Source organism: Rhinoraja longicauda, chromosome 6 (genome assembly GCF_053455715.1).
Source record: "Rhinoraja longicauda isolate Sanriku21f chromosome 6, sRhiLon1.1, whole genome shotgun sequence".
In the NCBI taxonomy this organism is placed as follows: Eukaryota; Metazoa; Chordata; class Chondrichthyes; order Rajiformes; family Arhynchobatidae; genus Rhinoraja; species Rhinoraja longicauda.
Window position 1 is genome coordinate 31,438,199 of NC_135958.1, and position 21,198 is coordinate 31,459,396.

The 21,198-nt window shown below is 43.2% G+C and overlaps 1 protein-coding gene across 1 annotated transcript in view; it reads right to left on the minus strand.

The window, feature by feature from the left end:
* wfdc1 (WAP four-disulfide core domain 1) overlaps window positions 1-21,198 on the minus strand; it is a 201,204-nt gene that overhangs the window by 59,533 nt on the left and 120,473 nt on the right. Inside the window, exons 3-4 of the mRNA XM_078401553.1 lie at window positions 3,479-3,547; window positions 546-603 (exon numbers count right to left, since the gene is read on the minus strand). The gene's annotated coding sequence lies outside the window, so the exon portion shown is untranslated. The remainder of the gene's footprint in view (window positions 1-545; window positions 604-3,478; window positions 3,548-21,198) is intronic.

Consider the following 21,198-nt stretch of genomic DNA (forward strand, 5'->3'; position numbering starts at 1 on the left):
GAAAATACATTGCGCGGCTCTGTGCCAAACAAAGATATAAAATAATACACGCATGGGTTCACTAGTGTAAGTAGAATAAAATGTACCAAATTGAAAAAAACCATGAGTTACATTCTGCTCCATATATTAGCAGGAACACTTGTGTTATGATTTGCATTCCTGAACTAAGCTGTTTGTTGGAAGAAATGAAATATGTATTAAAAAAAAACGAACCCAAATAACAAATAGAAACAAGGAACTTCAGGTGCTGGTCTGAAGAAGGGTCCACACCCAACACATCACTTATCCATGTTCTTCAGTGATGCTGTCTGACTTGCTGAGTTACTCAGCGCTTTGTAACTGTACATTTTTTTTCCACGATAACTAGCTTGGAATCAGAGTTTAGTTATCACCTTGAGGAAGCCAATTGTTCATCAGTGCCAGCTCCAAATGGATTGTTGCTGTGAAAGAATAATCATTTGTCTGTGCTACATAACTCCACAGTATCACCATAAAGTAGGACAAAAACTACAATTAGACCCAATTATTCTTAAATTAAAACTTACATGAAGCACGAGCAAAAATACAGATATCACTTGAGGAATTCAATGGTCTCGGCAGCATCTGTGGAAGGAATTATCAGACAACATTAGGTTTAGGACTCTTCTTCAGTATGAAGTTCTTGTTCCTGCAGTCCTTTGCTTTTTTTTTTGCACGAGATTCCAGCATCCGTGGTCTCTTGTGTCTCCATTTCAAGAAACACCTCTTTTTTATTTGAATTTTGAGGATTTGTGTATAATGTTTGCAGGTAAGTAGTCGTTGTCTCTGATGATAGCCTGAATTATTACAGAAACATCAGGGTGGCACAATGAGGCAGTGGTAGAGTTGCTGTCTTACAGCACCAGAGACCAGAGTTTGGGTGCTGTCTGTGCGGAGTTTGCATGTTCTCACTGTAACCACGTGCGTTGTCCATGATTGCTCGGGTTTCCTCCCACATTCCAAAGATGTGCAGGTTTGTAGGTTAATTGGCTTCTGTAAATTGCCCGCACTGTGTAGGATGCGATAATGGGATAACATAGAACTAGTGTGTGGGTGATCGATGGTTGCCACGGATGCTGAGCCGAATGGCCTGTTTCCATGCTGTCTCTCTGTCTCTGTATCATTCTCCTCAAGTTGTTAACTAACTAAATTAAGGACATTTCACTGAAGGATAGTGATAATATATATTCATGTTGTGCCTACCAAGAGATGCTGATCGAAGGAATTTCCAAAAAATTGATCAGTCAAAAAAGAAAAACTATGAGATGACTAGAGAGGGTAGACATCCAGAATTTTTTTTCCATGGAATAGTGTCAAAAACAACAGGGCCCAGATTGTATTTCACTCTACCTTGGTACACGTGACAATAAACTAAAATAGAAAACTGATTTATGAGAAAGGAATTTGTAAAGGGATTTGGACACACCTCCAGAGGACATGTGGAATCAAAGATAACCATTACGTTTAAGAAGCATTTAGACAAGCACTTGAATAGGCAAGTATTACAAATGATACAGACCTAATGTGGGAAAATAGGATTAGTGCAGACAAGCAAAAGAGTCAACAAGAAAGATGAAAGAAAGATAGACACAAAAAGCTGGAGTAACTCAGCGGGACAGGCAGCATCTCTGGAGAGAAGAAATATGTGACATTTCGGGTCGAGACCCTTCTTCAGATTGATAAGGGATAAGGAAAATGAGAGAAATAGACGGTGATGTGGAGAGATAAAGAACAATGAATGAAAGATATGCAAAAAAGTAACGATGATAAATGAAACAGGCCATTGTAAGCTGTTTGTAGGTGAAAATGAGAAGCTAGTGCGACTTGGGTGGGGGAGGGTTAGAGAGAGAGGAAATGCCGGGGCTACTTGGTGAGAGAAATCAATATTCACCACTGGGCTGTAAGCTGCCCAAGCAAAATGTAAGATGCTGTTCCTCCAATTTGTGTTTAGCCTCACTCTGACAATGGAGGAGACTAAGGACAGCAAGGTCTGTGTAGGAACGGGAAGGAGAATTAAAGTGTCCAGCAGCCTGGAGATCAGGTTGGTTCACGTGGGCTGAGCGAAGGATGAAAGGTAGACACAAAATGCTGGAGTAACTCAGCGGGTCAGGCAGCATCTCAGGAGAGAATGGGTGTTATTTCGGGTCGAGACCCTTCTTCAGACTGATGTCAGGAAGGGGGCGGGACAAAGATAGGATGTAGTTGGAGACAGGAAGACAGCAGGAGAACTGGGAAGGGGAGGGGAAAGAGAGGGACAGAGGAACTATCTGAAGTTAGAGGTCAATGTTCATACCGCTGGGGTGTAAACTGCCCAAGCAAAATATGAAATGTTGTTCCTCCAATTTGCGCTGGGCCTCACTATAACAATGGAGAAGGCCCATCACAGAAAAGTCAGACTGGGAGGGGAGTTGAAGTGCTGAGCCACCGGGAGATCAGGTTGATTAAGGCAGACTGAGCAAAGGTGTTGAGCGAAACGATCACCGAGCCTGCATTTGGTCTCGCCGATGTAGAGATTGACATCTGGAACAGCGGATACAATAGATGAGGTTGGAGGAGGTGCAGGTGAACCTCTGCCTCACCTGGAAAGACTGTTTGGGTCCTTGGATGGAGTCGAGGAGGGAGGTAATGGGACAGGTGTTGCATCTCCTGTGGTTTGAGGGGAAAGTACTTGGGGAGGGGGTGGTTTGGGTGGGAAGGGACGAGTGGACCAGGGAGTTACGGAGGGAAGGGTCTGTGCGGAAAGCAGAAAGGGGAGGGGATGGGAAGATGTGGCCAGTAGTGGGGTCCCGTTGGAGATGACGGAAATGTTGGAGGATAATTTGTTGTATACGACGGCTGGTGGGGTGGAAGGTTGGAAGGAAGGTGGAAGGATGAAAGGCCGATTTCTTTGCTACACAATTTTATGGCTCTATATTGACCAGAGTGAGCAGAAGGCTGGCCATAGTGAAAGGTTTTAAGAAAGGCCTTAAACAAGATAGAGGGAGCGAGAGGGAGCAAGAGAGAGAGCGAGAGAGAGCGAGAGAGAGAGAGGGGGGGGGGAGTGGGGGAGGGGGGGAGAGAGAGTGGGGGAGGGAGGGGGAGAGAGAGGGGGAGAGAGAGAGGCAGAGAGGGAGAGAGAGAGAGGTGGGGAGGAGAGAGAAGGAGAGAGAGAGACAGAGAGGGAGAGGGGAGGGAGAGGGGGAGAAAGAGAGAGAGAGAAGGAGGGAGAGAGAGAGAGAGGGAGAAGGATGGCGAGGGAGAGAGATGGAGAGGGAGATGGAGAGAGAGGGAGAGGGAGATGGAGAGAGAGGGGGAGGGAGATGGAGAGGGAGATGGAGAGGGGGAGAGAGAGGGGAGGAGAGAGAGAGCAAGAGAGAGAGAGAGAGAGAGAGAGAGAGAGAGAGAGAGAGAGAGAGAGAGAGAGAGAGAGAGAGAACGTATTGCCTTCCAACTTATAACTGCTGACAAGGCTCACATTTACCTCCACTGTCCGTCTCCAGAGAGCCTCTCGACCTTGTCCTTGAACTCTGCAGTGAGAGGAGGTGACTTCCTGAAAAGATAATAGCACAAAGGGTTGTAAACTGATGTCCTTGAGAAATGCAAAGTAGTGCTGCACTTCAACAAAGCTTTTATTTATGAGCTTTTATACACACACACACACACACACACACACACACACACACACACACACACACACACATAATCTTATAACAAGTCAAGTCAAGTCAAGTCTACTTTATTTGTCACATACACATACAAGATGTGCAGTGAAACGAAAGTGGTAACGCCTGCGGATTGTGCTAAAACTACAAAACAGAATAGATTTTGTTTTAAAGTCACAACACAAAAAATAAATTAATACAGTAAATTAGTCCCTGGTGATATGTGAGTTAACAGTCCTGATGGCCTGTGGGAAGAAACTCCGTCTCATCCTCTCTGTTTTCACAGCGTGACAGCGGAGGCGTTTGCCTGACCGTAACAGCTGGAACAGTCCGTTGCTGGGGTGGTAGGGGTCCCCCATAATGTCGCTGGCTCTGGATCTGCACCTCCTGATGCATAGGTCCTGCAGGGGGGCGAGTGTAGTTCCCATAGTGCGTTCAGCCGAATGCACTACTCTCCGCAGAGCCTTCCTGTCCTGGGCAGAGCTGTTCCCAAACTAGATTGAGATGTTGCCAGACAAGATGCTTTCTACAGCCCCAGAGAGACTCTGAATTTCCTCAGCTGTCTGAGGTGGTAAAGGCGCTGCCTTGCCTTACTCACTAGTGTACAAATGTGTGTTGTCCATGTCAGATCCTCTTTGATGTGGACTCCCAGGTATTTAAAGCTGCTCACCCTATCCACAGTAATCCCATTTATCTCCAGTGGCGTGTACGTCCTCGGATGTTGAGCCCTTCTAAAGTCCACAATCAGCTCCTTAGTTTTTGTGACATTCAAGAGGAGGCTGCTGTCCTGACACCAGAGTGCCAGATCAGCCACCTCCTCCCGGTAGGCCGAGTAATTTCTATTCCATCTCCTCCCACTACGTCTCATAACTTATTTTTCAGGTGTAATATATTTCTCTCCTGACTGTGTATAAAAGTATTTTTACGCAATACAAAAGTATTTTTACAAAATACAAAAGTATTTACCAATATAAAAAATGCTAGGCTTGTATTCTCAGGGCATGAATGCACATAAAGAATATGCATATAAACACTGGTGTAATGGTCCTCTATGCCATAAATGGATCATTTAATTTACTCTCCAATTAAACAGATACTCATTCTCCCCATATGTTGTCTGGCAAACTGGCCTTTTCCCCTTCATCTTTCTCATGTGATCCTTTCTGCAACTCACTTTAAATTCCACCAGCCATACGTCCAACAGTTTATTGGATTAATTGTTGCTTCACTTCAATGAAACTAAAGACATGGTTCATAAATTTTAATCATTTGAGATGCTCAAAGAAAATTTTAATGGAGCCCCATGGGATTTAAAATACATTTGTGTTCTTATATGAGTTTTTGAATGAGGTATTGAATATGAGGAGACTAGTTTGTTAAGCATATTCTACAATATTGCAGGCAACATAAGGATTCAAAGCCCGATTTCTTTTGAGCATTTAAGTATTAAATTTGCACGGTGGCGCAGCGGTAGAGTTGCTGCCTTCCGGCGCCAGACACCCGGGTTTGATCCTGACTACGGGTGCTATCCGTCCCACGTTTGTACGTTCTCCCCGTGACCGCGTGGGTTTTCTCCGGGTGCTCCAGTTTCCTCCCACATTCCAAAGACGTGTAGGTTTGTAGGATAAATGGCTTTGGTAAAAACATTTAAATTGTCCCTAGTTTGTAGGATTGTGTTAGTGAATGGGTGATCGCTGGTTGGCATAGACTCGGTGGGCCAAAGGGCATGTTTCCATATTGTTTCTCTAAATCAAACTAAACTGAACAAAGGTATTTACCAATGTATGTTATGTACTGCAAGTGAAAATTCTGTGTAGAAGTGAACATAATGTACCAAAACGCTATCACGTTAAACATAGAAACATAGAAACATAGAAAATAGGTGCAGGAGTAGGCCTTTCGGCCCTTCGAGCCTGCACCGCCATTCAATATGATCATGGCTGATCATCCAGCTCAGTATCCTGTTCCTGCCTTCTCTCCATACCCCCTTATCCCTTTAGCCACAAGGGCCACATCTAACTCCCTCTTAAATATAGCAAATGAACTGGCCTCAACTACCTTCTGTGGCAGAGAATTCCACAGACTCACCACTCTCTGTGTGAAGAGAGTGATAGAGACATAAGAAAGAGACATAAGAAAGATATTTTAATGAGTGTTTAGTAGAATTATTAGACTTGAGTGTGAATGCGGAATACTAAGACATGATTCCAAGGAAGTGAAGGCATCTCTGTTTTGGGAGCCCCTGCTTTTGCCACTTGTTAAATATGTGACTGGTGTCCTGGAGTGTTCAACCTCATTATAACTTTGAAGTATTCAGCCTGTGCGTGATCCTCCTGAGAAGCTAGCAGAACTCCTACTGCCCGATTCCAGACCTTGTTAATGTAATTTGCCAAAGATTAGCAGACCTTCCTTCTGCCAGAATTCCTCCAGAAATATAATTACACCCTTTGATCTGTTTGAGCTGGGATTGTACTGGATGGTTGAATGTTGCAGTTGAAAATGTTAAAATGTTTCATTGTGATAACATGTTTTATGTGGATTCTTAACTCTAATTTAACTCGAATGTCATAAAACAAAAACATCAGAAATCATTATTAAAGAAATCATTTCCAACTTTGGTGTTAAGTAAAAAAAAGATGTATTTGTTTCCCCAAGCATCACGATGATATAAAGTGAACGTTTGACCGAAATATGCATGTAAAGTTTTATATTGCTTGGAATCTTTGCTTCCTGAGTCAGGGTGATGATTTTATAAGCACCAGTAAAATGCATCAATAAAAAGCAAAATAAAAATACTGCATTCATAATTTAATGGCCTTAATAAACTCAACTGTGGTTATCTGGATAGTTGCACAGAAGGGTAGAAATGGGCTTTACTTGCTGTTAAAATGGGTCCATGTATACTGTGACACATTCAACTAATTGTGAAACATATTGCCCTGTTAATCCATCTGAAGCAAGTTGTACAACAAATGTCTAGCCACAGATTACCTCCAGATTAGTTTAGAGATACAGCATGGAAACATGCACTTTGGCCCTCCAATTCTGCACCAACTAGCAATCCCTGTACGTTAGCACTATCCTACACACTAGGGACAATTAAACATGTTTCCGAAGCCAATTAAGCTACAAATCTGTACACAAAATGCTGGAGTAACTCAGCAGGTCAGCAGCATCTCGGGAGAGAAGGAATGGGTGACGTTTCGGGTCGAGACCCTTCTTCAGACTGAATCGATTTGTACCAGCATCTGCAGTTATTTTCTTATACAAATCTGTACCATTTTACCAGTGCCAATTAACATAAGCCTGGACATCTTTAGAGTGTGGAAGGAAACTGGAGCTCCCGAGGAAAACCCATGTCACAGGGAGAATGTGCAAACTCCGTACAGACAGAAGTGTAGCCAGGATATAACCCGGGTCTCTGTCGTTGTAAAGCATCAACTCTACCGCTGCGCCACTGCTCCTCTATGCTTTCTCCACTGATTACTTTAACCAGTTGTTAGATCTTTGAAGTGGATTAAATCTTTTTGCACTGGTGATGTCTGACAAAGTTCCTCTGCATAATTGTGTACTTTTCAGATTATCTTGCATAAAATTAGATTAAATAATACTACAATTGTTAAATATATTCATAATATTAAAAAAATCATAATCTGTAAATTTTGCACTATTACATTAACTATTATATTTAATTTAAATCGTGTCAAATTGATCTAGAAAGTAATATTCATAACTTTCAACTCAATGTGATGTAGAATCTTTCTTTTCATTGTTGTAACATAAGGAAATGTCACCATTTTTTAACACCAGCAGCTTTAAGATAAGGTGCGGTGGAGTTACTGCCTTACAGCACCAGAGACCCGGGTTCGATCCTCGTGGGATCCTCGTAACCGCGTGGGTTTTCTCCAGGAGCTCCGGTTTCCTCCACATTCCCAAAGGCGTACAGGTTTGTAGGTTAATTGGCTTTGAATAGAATTGTAAACTGTCCCTAGTTTGTAGGGATTGTGCTAGTGTACGGCGATTGCTGGTCGGCACAGACCCGGTGGGCCGAAGGGCCTGTTTCCGAGCTGCATCTCTAAACTAAACTAAACTAAACTAAACTAAACTAAACTAAACTAAACTAAACTGTTAAATAATTTCCAGTAGATATTTGCTTCAAGGTAAATCTTTGCCAACACATCAGGAGAAAATGAAACACCTACAATCCTCATCTCAAACCCATAGACCACTGCTCCAGAGATTAAATTATAACCTCAGCCATGCAGACTGGCTAACTTTCTTTTCAGACTGCAAGACCAATTGAGCCTGCTTGTAACACTTGTGCAATTGATAAAATCAACTTACCCCTTTTTGACTAGGATGTGAATCCAGGATTCAAATTTAGGGATCGTGAAACAGGACTTGTTCCTGCAATTGTTCATCTGTTTTGAGAAGGAAACAGCTAACATTTCACCAGAATCTTACCAACTCGTGAGACTTCCTGTTCTACGTGGGACTACTGTACACTGTGGGTAGTAGCTTAGGCAGTGAGGTTGGTTATTACTTTCACCTTGATCAAAAAGCATAGACATTTTCACAGCTCATTTATAAATCTGATATTTCTCTATATTTTTTAAACTGAGCGAAGGCTGACAAATACAAACATTTTGTCCCGATTTTTAACTTTTCCATTTCAGTTTCTTATCAGTCAGATCACTGCAAGAGCCTGTTCTGTAGGAAGAAATCTTTCCTTAAAATCGGGGTGGTCAAATTTCAGTTTCTTAAAGCAGACAAGAAGATTTAATATAGTGGTAAATTGCGCAGTTGTTTCATGTTCATTCAGCTCGGACAAATCAACAAAACCAGGAGCTCAGCATGAATGACAAGAGTCAGTGGCAGAGTGGTGCAGTGGTAGAGTTGCTGCCTCACAGCACCAGAGACCCAGGTTCGATCCTGACTAAGGGTGCTGTCTGTGCGGAGTTTGAACGTTCTCCCTGTGATCGTGTGGGTTTTCTCCGGGTGCTCTGGTTTCCTCCCACACTCCAAAGGTGTACAGGTTTATAAGTTAATCGGCTTTGGTAAAATTGTAAATTGTCCCTGATGTGTAGGATAGTGCGAGCGTGTGGGGTAATCGCTGGTCGGCACAGACTCGGTGAGCTGAAGGGCCTGTTTCAGTGCTGTGCCTCTAAACTCGTCATCGTCGTGGCTATCCCTCGAGGTCGAGGATGATGGTCTACGTTCCGATGTCAGAACGAAGATGCCTGTGAGTGTGTTTGTTTAACGTGTACTTGATGTTGCACTCTGAGATGCACACGGTCCTTCACAAATCAATCAACTAATTCCACTGGCAAGGGAACCAAGACGATTGGAGCTGATAGATTTGTTGCAGCCTTCATCCGCCTTTGCAGCCTTGATAACTTTGTCCGCCTGTTCCGCCGTTGAGGTTTTGTACTTTGGATCGTTCTTAATCTAGACCCTCATCCTCGACCTTACCGTCATGGGTGGCCCTACCAGAAGCTAGTGCTTCCGACGGCATCGCTCTTGGAATCATGGGGGCACGCAAGCCTCTTCACCACGACAAGGTGAACGATCCGAGCACCTCTAAACTAAAACTAAACTAAACTATTAATCAGTACTCATTCTCAACCCAGGTTTGTGAAACAAATTTCATAATCCACTTATGGTAAACTAAGAATAGAAATATGGGTACTTACCATATCAAATTTGACTTGACGACTTGACTTGACTACAAGCGCACAAGTAAATAGGAGCAAGGATAGGCCACTCAGCCCACCAAGTCTGCCTTACCATTCAATATAATCGAGGGTTATCTGTCCCAGGTCTCAACATCTTCTGTGCCAGTCTCCCATAGCCCTCAAATTCCCTGATCTTTCAAAAATATATCTACCTTCTCTTTAAATACCTCCAATAATTTACTAATCACAACCCTCTGGGATAGAGCATACCTGGATTTCACCACCATTCATTACTGGTACGGCACAGCACAGTGGTGTAGTGGTAGAGTTACTGCCTTACAGCGACAGAGACCCGGGGCTGATCCTGACTACATGGGCTTGTCTGTACGGAGTTTGTACCTTCTCCCTAAGTCCAGTGTGGGTTTTCTCCGAGATCTTCGGTTTCCTCCCACACTCCAAAGACATATGTGTTTGTAGGTTAATTGGCTTGGTAGAAATGTAAAATTGATCCTAATGTGTGAAGGATAGTGTTAATCTGCGGAGTTTGCTGGTCGGTGCGGACTCAGTGGGCCGAAGGGCGTGTTTCCACGCTGTATCTCCACACTAAACTAAACTAAGCTCAGTTGTTCTTTTGTAACAGGTGGGTTCAATGAGCTGATATTGGATTGGCCACCTGAACCTTGTCAGCCTTCTTCTTCTCTGGGGTACCTCCCTGCTAGCTGTGTTCCCTTGTCACAGGTTCAAGGACGTCTGAGTCACAAGGACAAACATGAGACCACCAGCGCCACTGTGTGGCCAACACTGAACTGCCAGGTAGTAGCCCTAGACAGCCAGCTTCTCTACTGAGGCTAAGAATTGAGTGGCTGGGGCAAACCTGAGACACCAGGGCCTCTTCCTGCCTACGGACAACCAGGGACTGACTGCACCCACTCAGAGGCAAACACGGAGCAGCCAGGATAAGCAAGAGACCGCCAGATTTGACTCTTCAAGTCCAAAGCTGAGCCACCAGATTAAACCTTGGACCACCGACGCCTACTCTCAGGGCAAGGGTGAACTGCAGGGAGAAGCTTGAGATCGTCACGTCTCCACCTTCAGAGAACAGGACTGAGCTGCTGGGTCATGCCCGAGATCGTCAGCATCAACTCATATGCACCCTGACGATCTGGGACAGCGCCCCCATGTGGTCCTGGACTTCCTTGTCACTGTAAATAAAACATGTCACTTGAATTCACTCCACTGCCAGTGGCGGTGTGGTCACGGCCGAACCCGGCATCTTCACGGCCGAACCCGGCGACTCAGGACTGTCAAAGCAGCCACAGCCAGACATAGTGATAGTTTTCCAAGAGTGATAGTTCTACTCAATAACCAAAGTCTCTTTTCTGTTCTGGTTTATTTTCACCCACATGTTTGGACCGTAATGGTGTGTCCTTATTGTTTTGATATGTTTATGCTTTATTCTTAATTGTTAACTGTATGTTTGTGTTGTCATTTGTGAGCGGAGCACCAAGGCACATCCCTTGTATCTGCATACTTGGCCAATAAACTCATTCATTCCTTCATTCATTCATTCCTTCATTCATTCATTCCTTCATTCATTCATTCATTCATTCATTCATTCATTCATTCATTCATTCATTCATTCAACTTTTAGAGATGCAGGAAACAGCAGATGCTGGAATCTTGAGCTAAAAACAAAACCATAAGAGGAACACAATGGGTCAGTCAGCTTATGTGCTGGGGAACTGGTGGATAACGTTTTGAATCGGGACCTTCTTTAGGCAAATCTTTACATAGTTTTGTGGGGTAGATGCAGGTATAATGTTTTTTTTTACTTGGCTGGGATATTTAAACTTGGAGTTATAATTTTTAATGAAGGATTTAGCCATTCAGGCTTTTCCAAAATATTGCTTCATCCAGAGTGCAGTGAGCCTTTGGAATTTTCTATGTAAGATGGTAGAGGTTGATCGATTTTTAGATATTAAGGGAACCAAGGGACAGTGGGTTAGTGAGCATTGAGTTAAAAGATCAGACACTTTCTAGGTGGTTGGTGAACGAGGCCTTTGGGCCCCAAAGCCTACTCCTGCTTTCATTCTTTATGTTACTATGTTCTGTGCAACAGATATTTTGTAGGAACACACCAACACAAGAAAAGAGGAGCAGGCGTGGATCGCCTAGCCCCTCCAGCCTGCCTCACCATTCAATATACCCATAGCTGACCCATCCAGACCTCAATTCCACCCGTGTGCCAAAACTCCAGAGCTCTCAATCACACAGATCATTCAAAACATTGTCATCCTTCACGTTAATTCTAATGAGCTAGCCTCCAGAAATCTCTAAGATAGAGAATTCTAGAAATTCACCGCTCTCTTCAAGATGAAATTTCTAAGCACCACGGTTTTAAATGACTGGCTCCCTCATCACTGTTCCCTGGTTTGAGATTCTCCCCGTGAAAAAATCTTACAAACATAGAAAATAGGTGCAGGAGGAGGCATCTACCTTGTCTAGTCATTTTATAAATTTATACGTCTCTATAAGATCCCCTCTCATCCTCCAGTGAATACAAGCCTAGTCTTTCCAATCTTTCCTCATATGACAGTCCCTCCATCCCAGGGATTAACCTCCTGAACCTACGCTGCACTCCCTCAATAGCAAGGACATCCTTCCTCAAATTAGGAGACAAAAACTGCACACAATACTCCAGATGGGGTCTCACCAGGGCACTATATAACTGCAGAAGGACTTCTTTGCTCCTGTACTCAAATCCTCTCGTTTTGAAGGCCAACATGCCATTAGCATGTACTCTGTCATTTCCCCTTCAGATCATAAAAATTTCAATAAGATCACCTCTCATTCTTGTAAAGTCCAAATGCAAATATCATTTGACATTATACTCAATTTCAAGAGCAATGGGGAGCACCTCAATAATCACACTAAATCTATTTTCTGTATTCTGTATCAAAATCTGTATCCGTTTTAGCTTATTTCCAGGCGGCACAGTGGCGCATCGGTCAATTTACTGTCTTACAGCGCCAGGGACCCCCGTTCAATCCTGACTGCGGGTGCTGTCTGTATGTACATTCTCCCTATGACCACGCGGGTTTTCTCCGGTTGCTTCAGTTTTCTCCCACACTCCAAAGACGTACAGGTTTGTAAGTTAATTGGCTTCAGTAAAATTGTAAATCCTTCCTAGTGTGTAGGATAGTGCGAGTGTACAGGTTGATTGCTGGCCGGTGCGTACTCAATGGGCTGAAGGGCCTGTTTCCCCACTGTATCTCCAAAACAAAAAACTAAAGCTAAATCTCCAAGACTTGCAGCATTAAATGGGGAGTCTTTTGGCCAAAGTACTCTATACACCTTAACATAAGCTGCTGGACATAAACTTACAACAAAATTGATGAAATTGCTCTTGACAGACTCAATCATTTCTGAGCTTATTCTGTAACTTTGGATTTGTTGCTGTTATACAATTCATTTGATCTGGTGCAAGCAATCTTGAACTTCATTTTTAGTTTTGCGATGAGAACTATTGGCTTGGCTTCACTCCTAACCAACCAAAATACAGCTACATGCCTTAGGGTGGAAGGAGGTAATCTAATCTAACTCTGATGAGGGGGTTGTGTGGGGAAAGGCAGTCAAAGCTAATCAGTTAAGTCCATGTGACAAACCATGGGCTATAGCCTTCATTCAGGAAATAGAAATAATAGCTCATTTCAGCTTTGCTGTAAATCAAAGGAAATAGCAGGAGCCTTTATATCTTCCCGTGCTGTCAGTGGTGTAAGTGTTTTGGTGGTGGGAATTCCTGTGGTGCGGCTGAACCATATGTAAGTGAAAGGCTGCAGAGCTAAGGATTCATGTTCTATTATTGTTGGCAGCGGCCATGTATTTCAATCATTGAGGATAAGGTTGTTTCACTGATGGAGAACCTGCATTACAATCCCTAGATGTAACACGAGAGTAAACCAATCCATTGTCCTTCAGAATCAAAACTTCACCAGAACTATGGTTGCAACTCTGTTCTCTAATCTCTTTACAAAGGAGGCTAGCAAAACGCTCATTAAAAAAGTCTTAATTTAGTTTAGATTATAGTTTAGTTTAGAGATACAGTGAGGAAACAGGCCCTTTGGCCTACCGAGTCTGTGCCGACCAGCGATCCTCGTACACTAGCACTATCCTACACACGGGAGACAATTTACAATTTGTATCAATTAACCTACAAACATGTATGTCTTCAGTGTGTGGGAGAAAGCCCGAGCACCCGGGAAAAACCCACACACTTTCTTTTTCTTTTTGACCAAATTTACAACCTTTTTTGGTCATCCAAGTTTCCCTTACATTGCCAACCTTTTCCCTCCGCATAGGAACTTTCCAGTTCTGAACTTCAATGAACTGGGCTTTAAATGACTCCCACATCTTTGATGTGGATTTGCCCAATAATATCTACTAACAGTGTACCCTCCCAAGCTCCTCAAATAACAGCTTGCCTTGCAGCTTGCCTTGCTCCAATTTAGTATCTTCCCGCAAGGTTCCACCTTCTTCTTGTTCAAAACAAACTTAAAGCTAATGGTGATGTAATGACTATCCCCAAAATACTCTTCCACTGAAGCACCAGTCACCTGGCCAGGCTCATTTCCCAAAACAAGATCCAGTATGTCCCCTTCACTTGGATACACCTCACAAATCTGCCCCCCTTTAAGCCTTTGCAACTGAGAAAGTCCCAGTTAATGTTGGGGAGGTTAAAGTCACCACCGAGACAACCCTGTTGCTTTAGCATCTTCTGATAATCTGCCTCTCCAGTTTAAACTCTCCCAAGTAGCACGAGCGAATATCCCAGCAAAGACATTGGTCCTTCTCCAGTTCAGGTGCAACTGGTCCCTCTTGTAAAGGTCACCCCTACCCCAGAAGAGATTCCAATGGTCTAAAAATCTGAGTCCCTGCCCTCTGAACCAACTCCCGAGCCAAGCATTAATCTGTCTCGCCTGTCCTTTTTTTCTATTCCTACCCTCACTAGCAAGTGGCACCAATAGTAATCTGGAGATTACTACCCCGGGCTCCTGCTTTTCAATCTTCTACCTAACTCCCTATATTCACTTCCAGGACATCGTTCCTTTTCCGTCTTTTACAATTTCTGCAGCTGCTCGGAGACATCCTGCACCCAGGGACCAGGGAGGCAACATACCATCCTGAAGTCTCGATTGCTGCCACAGAATCTCCTGCCAATGCCACCATCTAATGCGTCCCGTATCACTATCACTCTGCCTGACTTCACCTTTCCCCGTTGTGTCTCTGAGCCAGGATCGATGCCACAAACCTGACTGTTGCTGTCCTCTTTTGACCACACATTTCCCCCTCCCCCCCCCCACCTCCCGCCCCACCAACATTATCTCAAGTGGGGAGGGGATGTCCAGTTAGGTGAGGGAGGTAGATGTCGGGACTGTGGCTTTGAGCTTGGCTCTAAGGCGCAGCGGGGAAGCACTCATTTAAAATGTTATAGAAATTCTAATTCTGAGGAGACAATTCTAAATAATAAAGAAGACAAAAAGGTGTCTTTGCAGGAAGGAAGGGGGAACTTCTTCAAAGTAGGCATGCCTCACTCAGGCTGTAGAAGGGTCCCAATCCGAAACGTCAACTAGTTCTTTTCTCCAGAGATGCTGCCTGACCCACTGTATTATGCCAGCATTTTGAGTCTATCTACCAGAGTGTCTTTGCTGAGGACAAACCCATTTTTACTAAGTTACTGCACTAAGATCCTAAACTTTCATGATTGTAATAAATCACAAATCTTAATATGAATTATATAACAGCTTCTCTGCTGAGTTATTTCAATAAAACAGGATTTGGAGACCACATTAAAAAGGACAGACTACCATATGTCTTTTTGATGATGTGTTTCATTATCCAGATTGGCCAAATCCATCGTTAAGGTTGCTATTTTAACCAGTTGTTTTTACAACTTTTCTAAGTATTTTAAATTAAGCACATTTGAATTCTCAGCTGAAATAACACTGGCAGGCTCATGTTAATGTAGTCTGATAACTGATGAAGCTTTTAAATTTGTACTGTATTAATGGACATTGTGTTCGTGGACATGAGCTAAGAGCTGCACTATGTTATTTTTGTAGAGTTTTGCCAAAAATACAATTGTAATATTTCCTATTTTCTTGGAAAAATCTAAACGTGCTGTGGAAAGTCTACTCTTGGCTCCGCTAGGCTATTTCAACTCTTGATTCAAGCCAGCTGTCCAGCCATTATTCTCGTGGAAATATGTTGATTTGTGCTGTAAAATAAGCAAATTCCTTATGAAGAATCAGAGAACTTCGAGAATCCTCTTAATGGGACTGTCAAAAAATGCACTGTGTGATTTGGAATGATCCCTACTCAAATGGTCTTGATAAACTGTGTCATGACTGACTTCAACCAAGGCACCACTGGGAGTTCTAGAGTTGACATCCCTGAGCTAAAATGAGCGAAATCCCCGCCAACAACCTATGCAAAAGTACCTTAGCGAGCTGCCAAATAAGCCAAAGATGCTCTTTCACCCAATGCACGCTCGGAAGATATTGTTCCAATTTTATCAGCTGCAAGTCACATGCCAGATGCCATGTAGATCAGACGCTCAATTTAAACAAGAGATGGTTAATTAGTAGGCAAGCACATTGAATTTATACCATACAGCAGTATGAGTCCTTGATTAATGTAAGATCATTCACTTCATCAAATCTGCGAGGTAAAAGAAGATGTGGAATTACATAGTTCTTTTCAGGACAGAGTATCCCAGCCATTGAATTAAAGAGTAGCAACTGGTGTAATTATATGAAACACGTTACCTAATATGTGTATGACCAGCTGGAACACACAATAACTTAACTTACATTGTGAAGTCAGTGTTGGCACCAGCCTCGGAAAGGGTGTTGAGGGTTTAGGATTACCTAAATCCCAAACCTTGCAGGGTTACCTTGGAAGCAAGGTACAGATCAGACATGCATTTTAAACAAGAGATGGTTAATTAGTAGGCAGGCACATTGAATATACACCATATAGCTGTGGTGTATTTATGAGTACTTGGTCAATACACTAACGTCTGCTTTGTGCATGAACATTTAGTGGTGCAAAAGGTCCAGAGCCTTGGGATCAAAGTTGAGTCCAGGGAGTTGAGAGAGAAAGCAGACCTTGCTCGAGGATAGATACCTTGTTTGGCCTGAAGAAGGGTCTTGACCCGAAACATCACCTCTTCCTTTTCTCCAGCGATGCTGCTTGACCCGTTGAGTTATTCCAGCATTTCTGCGTCTACCTTTGGTGTAAAGCAGCATCTGCAGTTCCTTTCTACACTTTTGCTTGAGGATTACAAATCGAGTCAGGATCTTGATTAAGGAGTTGGGGTAGAATGTTCTGAAAGGGGTTGCAAAGCCTAGGTCAGGATTCTGTCAATGTGCATACAAGGGCCTGATGAGCCTTGATCTAGACCCACCATAGAGTCGATTTGGAAGGCGGAAATGTTGGGTGATTAGGGAGTCAGAAATTGTATCGGGGGCAGAATGAGGTGGAGAATTTGGAAGTTGAAGAGCAGAACTGCGGTGAAAGGGGAGTCCAGGGTTTTGCAAGGTGGATGGGTGGCTGGTCAGTTCCATTAGGAGGGATGTTCTAAAGTAGAGGTTAGTATGAGAAACCACTTGAAGACACAAGAGACTGCAGATGCGGGAATCCTGAACAAGGAACAAACTATTGGAGGAACTTAGCGAGTCAGGCAGCATCTACAGAGATAAATATTCAGACAATGTTTTAGGTTGGAACTGTTCTTCAAGACTGGCGAACAGGTTAGATGGCTAGTAGAAAGAGCTGAAGGGAAGTTTTTGCAGTTTTCACCTACAAACAACTTACAATGGCCTGTTTCCTTTATCATTGTTTCTTTTTTGCATATCTTTCATTCATTGTTCTTTATCTCTCCACATCACCGCCTACATTTCTCGTTTCCCTTATTGCTAACCGGTCTGAAGAAGGGTTTCGACCCGAAACGTCACCCATTCCTTCTCTCCAGAGATGCTGCCTGTCCCGCTGAGTTATTCCAGCTTTTTGTGCCTCTCTTCGAGCTGAAGGGAAGGGCTGGGGCAAATGACAGGTGGACCCAAGTAAGGTGAGGTTGATTGGTGATAGATCAGGTGGGTGAGAGAAGGGTGGAGATAGTGAAAAAGGTTGCAGGTGATAAGTGGAGAAGATGCAAAACTGCAGATGATGGAATCTGAAAAAAAAGAAGGTAGGAGTGAAATGTAGAACCAAAAGGAGGGGTGGTGAATAAAGTCTGTAATTAAATAAAATGCTGGAGTCTTAACTTGGCCATAAAGGCCCCTTTGTCCTGCAGCAGCGCTGGGTGGAAGTATTGGCCAGGACATATGCAATAACACCCCTAATCTTCTTCATAATAATTCCATCCGCATGAGAGAGCGACCATGTCTTGATTTAATATATTATTTCATCGACAGTGTCTCAGGACCACAGAGCAGTGTCGGGCTGGATGTTTATGCTCCAGTCCCTGGAGTGGAATTTGAACTCACAACCTTCTAAGAGGCAAACATGCTGCCATCTGAGCTACAGCTGTTAATGCATGCAACTTTCTCTCCAAATGAAACTTTCTACTCTGAACACACTTCCTTGTACCTTTCTAGTTTCCTTTCATATTTTTGCATTTTCAAATTATACTTTAATTCTATTAAACATTATTTGGTATCTTTTGGCTGAAAAGATGCATGTGATAAATTTCCGACATCTGTCTGTGTAAACTCTCAGTTCATTTTTCCAATGACAATCCTCAACCTATGAACTTTTGTTTCGGAATTGTCAATGAATGAAAACAATTGTTCATTGTTTAAAGAGTTGGCTTGGCTCATTTAGACTACGGCTAAAAGTTTATGGCCTCAGATAACTCCTGAAGGATTGGAGCCCCTAATCAAAGATATTCATAAACCACAACATAGAGGAATTCAAGTTATTAGAGGTGCCAACTTTCAGATGGAACATTAAACTGTTCCCTTGCTTGTCTATCTCTTCGAATGGATGTAAAAAATCCGATGACGCAAGTTAGAAGTTCCTGTCCTGTATTTAAATCTTTAAGTATCACCGCCTTTGCAGTACTAATGCACATTCATATATTACTTTCTGCAGATTAATGTTCTGCACAACAATAAATGTACTTCAAATGTAACTTGTATTAACTGTTTTGATATGTGTGAGACACGATATAAAAGTAATTTCTTTTCACTACCTTAGAATTTCTCACATTTATTAGATTTTATTGACTAAAAATTGACTTGAGTACAAAAGACTATCAGGTATTCCAAAATATGCTATTGGCATGTAAATAGGAAAAGGACTATCAGAGGGCAGGTAGAATTGATCAGAGAACAGAAGGCAAAGCTACTTTCAAAAACAGAAGGCATGGCTGAGATCTAGAATGGGCAGTTTACAACTGCCTTCTCCAAGAGCAAAGGCACTCGCAAAAGAAAGCTCAATCAGACTGACAAAGATTCTGATACAAAACATCATCTGCCCATCCTCTCCATTGATGCTGTCTGACCTGCTGAGTTCCTCCAGCAATTTGTGTTTTGCTCTAGATTCCAGCATCTGCATCAGGGCCGTCGTAATGCATGGGCCTGCTGGGCACTTGCCTGGGGGCCCACGAGCATAGAGGCCCCATGCTGATCTGTGTATGTTAAGTGACTTGCAATAAATAAATACTACTTTAAAAATGTAGGTTCAATAAGTGCTTTTTTCGCAACATTTTCGGTCACTAAGTGCTTCTCACAGCGATCTGTAAGTGCTTTTCGCAACAATGTAGCACCCTAAGTCCATCGCTAAGTGCTTTTCGGTAAGTGCTTTTCGCCGGCACGACAGGGGGGGGTTGGTAGGGAAAGGGGGGTGGGGGAGAGTAACGGTAGGGGCCCCAGTACACTGCTTTGCCCGGGGGCCCATAATGCTGTAAAAACGGCCCTGATCTGCATCTGTCTTTTTAAAAAAAATAAACAAAGTCCATTGGGTTGACAGAAAGATTAACTTGAACTTAGTTTTAGTTTCAGAGATACAGCATGGAAACAGGCCCTTTAGCCCACCAAGTCTGCGCCAACCTTGATCACCTGTACATTAGTTCTATACTTTCCTACTCCCTACACACTAAGGGCAATTTAAAGAAGCCAATTAAACTACAAACCTGCATGTCTGGAATGTGGGAGGAAACCGGAGCACCCGGAGAAAACCCACATGGTCACAGGGAGAATGTACAAACTTCAGACAGACAGCACCCGCAGTCAGGATCGTACTCGGGTCTCTGGCGCTGGGAGGCAACAACTCTACCACCTGCGTCACTGTGCCAGCAAAGGGTTACGTGATATATTCAGTAATGTATCTAATCTTCTTTGGCAACCCTGCCAAATGGCTGGTTAAACCTATTTAGTTTAACCAGCGCCCATTGTTTTTTTTGAAAATTTAAACAGAATCCATTGGGTTGCCAGGAAAATTAACTTGAATTTCAAGCAGTTCTGTGTAACGTATATAATGTAAAAGGCAAAACTACAACCCACAATGCCATGAACTGAACTCATGGGAAAACACATTGACAGCAGATGGATAACAACCTCTGGGTACATATCACTGTTTCAGGGGAATGTTTTTATTAAAAATATCTTGGTGAAAACGAGCAACAAATGCAGCTGTTTAGCCTGTCAGTAATCTTTGCTCCAATATTTTGCTGAATTCCCTGTTGGGGAATAAGCTTTCAATTAGTCAGTACATTTAACTGAGTGAATGCTTCTGCAGCCAACTGTTTGCATGAGATCCACATTCTTTTGTACAATCAGGTCAACTGCGTTGATTCTTGAAATCGCTGTTTAAACTGGAAGCGATATTGAAGAAAGAGGTGTGTAGGAAGGAACTGCAGATGCTGGTTGACACTGAAGATAGACACAAAATGTTGGAGTAACTCAGCGGGACAGGCAGCATCTCGGCACCTGAAGAAGTCTGAAGTCTGAAGAAGGGTCTCGAACCGAAACATCACCCATTCCTTCTATCCAAAGATGCTGCCTGTCCCGCTGAGTTACTCCAGCATTTTGTGTCAACCTATTGAAGAAAGAGGCTTCATTTTCATCAACGACTAACAGTGTTGGTATTTGCATTAGATGAGCACAAATGACAAATATTCCATTATTACAATGCTTTTGCGTGGAATTGCAAAATATTTAAGTTTGCTGGCCTGTGTCCAATTAGCAATGCTATAATGAGAAGCTTGAATGAAACCAGTCCACAAGGAATAAATATTCCCTCCCTCAAGGTTCCCTGGCAATGCAAATCGCTCCCACAGGGAGACACCTGGGGGTTATGCCTTGCTCATTGCTTCTCCGCTGCCTGCAATCCCTGTGCCTGCCATCTTCTACAACAGTTACTGTGCGATCTTTCGGGATGAAAGTCAGGGCCCTGCCAGTTATTAACTTTATCTGGGATTTTGCCAGGAAACATCGACAGTTCTGCGCATCCCATTCAGTCTCTTCCTGTGTAAGTGCCGCAAAGTCTGCGTATGTCTAAATGAAGATAGAAGTCCGGAACTCTTCAGTAGCCTACTCTGCGTAGTTTCCTGATTGTGTTCCAATGCTGGAGTCCTTGTGGGGTTCAGCATTAGTGAGTAGGGCTACTTATGGAATACATGCTGGAAGCGCTGATGAATGGCATGCTTAAATGTGACTGCAGCCTGCAATCTGCCCAATCGCAAACTTATTTTCACAGTTTATGCTCCTGTCCCCATGAGTACCATCATTCTCTCTCCCCCAGTTGGAGCCACTGCTATGACTTTCTTCTCCGCTCCCTTAAGTGCAAGGGGCACACGCTTG